Raw genomic sequence first — 4,328 nt, forward strand, 5'->3', positions numbered from 1 at the left:
TGCTTTTTGCTTACTTACCGTTTACTTCGTCACCAAAAACCCCTGAATATTAATTATTCGACTACTACTACTACCACTACTACTAGTAGAGAATTTATCACAATAAACAAAAATATATATTTTAAACAATCAGGGATTGAAATATTATTTAAAAGCGATTCACCGTTCAAAGAAGAAGTGAAACAATGAAAAAATCTGTCTTATGAACATAAAAGCATTCGCATTACTGTGCCAGTCTCCGAAAATATTCGTGGTTCATAGATTCTTCGAATATTTACACAACAAAAACTTTATGTGGTGAATAATGCGCAATCGACTTCATAAGTTTTAAATCATTCTTATGTAATAATTCACATTCATTATAATGCATTACGATAACAGATATTTGATTGTAGTCTATTATTGAGAACTTTTCATAGACTAATCGTTTAGTTGTTTTATACAATCGGGATTGCGGGGAGTGGCATGATGGTATGAACGGACTATTACGAGTAAGTATTGCTCTAGTTTAGTGAGTCTCAAAATGAAACCTGATCTGAAAACGCTGAAAAAACATTAAAACAACATATTTAGTAAGAAGATATGTGTGCTAGATCAATAAAATTGCGGAAATGGTTCTAGTGGAACAATTTTACTGCTTACAAATCGCCATATTCGAAAAACGAGATAAGGGATGCGGACAAATTGAATTCACCACATTCCAGACGACATATTGCATTAGAAAACCAAATACAAAATTCATAAAAGCCTGTGAAGTCAAGAAAACTACAAACAATAACTAAGCGAAACACTTTCAATAAAAGCACCGCTAACGAATCACCACATCAGAATAAACGATGAGAAATGCGTATTACTTGAGCTCACCACCTCAACCTGTAGTGTTGATGAACGAGAAATAATATGAAAGTAAAAAATATTTTTTCCGGAGCTCGAAAGAATAGATAAGAAAAAATTCTTTACGTTTCGTCTTAGACTCGTCAGTGCGGAGCAGTTCAAATTGAACTGATTACTGCAAATTTAAACAGAAGTTAAAGCACTTTGTTGAACGAAGCGATAGTGTAGTGAAAAAGTGTTCTGGTAACTGAAAAAAAATCTTGCAATTGTGGCCTTTTACAACATAGAAGCAGGAATCCAGTTGATCTACTGTTGGTTACATTTGGTTGCCGTCGGATTCCTCACAGCCTCTCTTTACTAAATGTATCTCCTTTTGGACTCCAACCTCTTAAGACAAGTATGAAGATAGCAGATAATCTATTATAATAAAGGGTGATTTTTTAAGAGCTTGAGAACTTTTTTAAACAATAAAACGCATAAAATTTGCAAAATCTCATCGGTTCTTTATTTTAAACGTTAGATTGGTACATGACATTTACTTTTTGAAGATAATTTCATTTAAATGTTGACCGCGGCTGCGTCTTAGGTGGTCCATTCGGAAAGTCCAATTTTGGGCAACTTTTTCGAGCATTTCGGCCGGAATAGCCCGAATTTCTTCGGAAATGTTGTCTTCCAAAGCTGGAATAGTTACTGGCTTATTTCTGTAGACTTTAGACTTGACGTAGCCCCACAAAAAATAGTCTAAAGGCGTCAAATCGCATGATCTTGGTGGCCAACTTACCGGTCCGTTTCTTGAGATGAATTGTTCTCCGAAGTTTTCCCTCAAAATGGCCATAGAATCGCGAGCTGTGTGGCATGTAGCGCCATCTTGTTGAAACCACATGTCAACCAAGTTCAGTTCTTCCATTTTTGGCAACAAAAAGTTTGTTAGCATCGAACGATAGCGATCGCCATTCACTGTAACGTTGCGTCCAACAGCATCTTTGAAAAAATACGGTCCAATGATTCCACCAGCGTACAAACCACACCAAACAGTGCATTTTTCGGGATGCATGGGCAGTTCTTGAACGGCTTCTGGTTGCTCTTCACTCCAAATGCGGCAATTTTGCTTATTTACGTAGCCATTCAACCAGAAATGAGCCTCAACGCTGAACAAAATTTGTCGATAAAAAAGCGGATTTTCCGAATGGACCACCTAAGACGCAGCCGCGGTCAACATTTAAATGAAATTATCTTCAAAAAGTAAATGTCATGTACCAATCTAACGTTTAAAATAACGAACCGATGAGATTTTGCAAATTTTATGCGTTTTATTGTTTAAAAAAGTTCTCAAGCTCTTAAAAAATCACCCTTTATAATAAATAATTAATAAAAAACACTCGCTGCTGTAGATTGTTTAATGACACTCAGTTCGGAAGATTATTTCGTTGATGGTACCAATCGTGATATCTGTTGGCTCATCTTACCACAACTTCAAAAGGCTTGCCAAATCTTTTGTGATGCAATACTGTCATTGTAATCATTGCACTCTTAGTTAATTTCCGTAGAATTTTTACCAACTCACAAAAAAATTTTTGTTCTTGAACTAGCTATAGCAATTTAGAACTAAACCTGGTAATTTGGAATTAATCAATTTAACCACTTAACACTAAAAGGAAATATTTCTCCTTTTTATGATAATCGTTATCGATTCTTCAATTATTATTAAATCGATTTTTTAACTGAATGTTGAAAAAGTTAATGTCTTTTTATGTGCCTAATTCTCGCCATTTGCGGGAGGTTTACTTTTCTGTTACAATTCGAAAAAAAAAAATGCAGCTGAAGCGCATCGAATGCTCTCAGAAACTTACGATGATGTTGCTCTGAGTAAAAAAACGTGTCGGGAGTGGTTTCAATGTTTCAAAAATGGTGATTTCGATGTCGAAGACAAACATGATGGTGGAAGAGAAGAAACCTTCAAAGATGAACAACTAGAAGCATTGCTTGAAGAAGAGCTCTTGAAACCGGATGAAACCATCACAGGAGATCGCTACCGAACGCAACTGATGCGCCTTAGTCGCGCGCTAAAAGAAAAGCGGCCACAGTATCAAGAGCGACATGGCAAAGTCATTCTCCAACACGAAAATGCTCGGCCTCACGTCGCAAAAGTGGTCAAAAAGTATCTAGAAACGCTGAAATGGGAAGTCTTGCCCCACCCGCCGTATTTCCCAGATGTCGCTTCTTCTGACTTGCACCTATTCCGTTCGATGGCACACGGCCTGGCAGATCACCGAAGAGTTGGAAAAATTGATTGCTTCATGGATAGCGTCAAAAAAGGACTCCTTTTTTCGAGTCGGGATCCGAAAATTTCCGGAAAGATGGGAGAAAGTTGTCGCTAGCGACGGACAATACTTTGAATAATACATCTGTAAGCACTTTTTCGCAATAAAGCTTCAAATTTTGGAAAAAAACGGCGGAAGCAAAGTTGTACACCTGATAATGCAATCTGATTCACAGTATGCGTGATCATGCTCATCACCTCACCTCTCGCAAAAATTTAGAGAGTGTGCTACAATTTAAGGTTTATTTTCTGAAGGCTTTTGTTTAGAAGCAACAATTTCATCATTTTAAAATAAATTTGAAAATTTCCTTAGACTATCCGATTTTCATAAAAGTTCTCGCATCTTCAAACCATTTTCTGAAGTTTTCACTCTTACTTCAACTGAACAATTCGTTTCTTTCCGATACTAACAAGAGAATAGTTAGTTTGATTAGAATCTAAAAATTCTGACATCGCGAAAAATAAAATTCTATTTCTAAAATCTATTCTTTGGGTAACATAGAAAATATGTTTTGAAAATGCATGGAAACTGTTTCTGAACTGTCAAAACAAATTTGTACACTAACCTATTTAATTTTCTAGTATTTAACATAGGAGAAATGAAAAATTTTTATTCACTGCTTCAGGATAAAATCTTACCAGTGTTTAAAAACAAACCAATTTGAAAGCAAAAGCTGAAACCGATTAGATTACTAAATAATTAAAATATCGATACCATAAAAACACTAAAGTATTTCATTCATTTTTAAAGTGCCCGTTTTCACCGCCGTTCCCCTATATGCGTTCTGTTACAATATAAAAAATATCTTCGCGGCAGGAGCCTTCATCAAGGAGAGCATGGGATGGTGTTTTTTTCATCCTTCTTTCGTGCGATATCCAGCGCTGCAATTGCTACAACACATGTAAGCTAATTCTCCGCGATCGGAGTGAGAAAAAAATCGGAAAACAAATCCAAGTAGTGTTCGCTGTGGAGGTACAGCGACTGTCTGTCTGTCTGTCTGTCTGTCTGTCCGTATGCCTCTCTGCCTACCGCGCTCGAAGATCGTTGCGCCCGTCGAGAGGACGACTTGTAGCTCATACGCTTCGAAATTTACGTACGTGTGCGGCGATCACTGTGCCGCTGTTGGTGATGATCACGGAGCGATTTTCCTCGTGCTTCTTAGAAGAAAATTCA

The sequence above is a fragment of the Malaya genurostris genome, chromosome 3 (assembly GCF_030247185.1).
Source record: "Malaya genurostris strain Urasoe2022 chromosome 3, Malgen_1.1, whole genome shotgun sequence".
Lineage (NCBI taxonomy): Eukaryota > Metazoa > Arthropoda > Insecta > Diptera > Culicidae > Malaya > Malaya genurostris.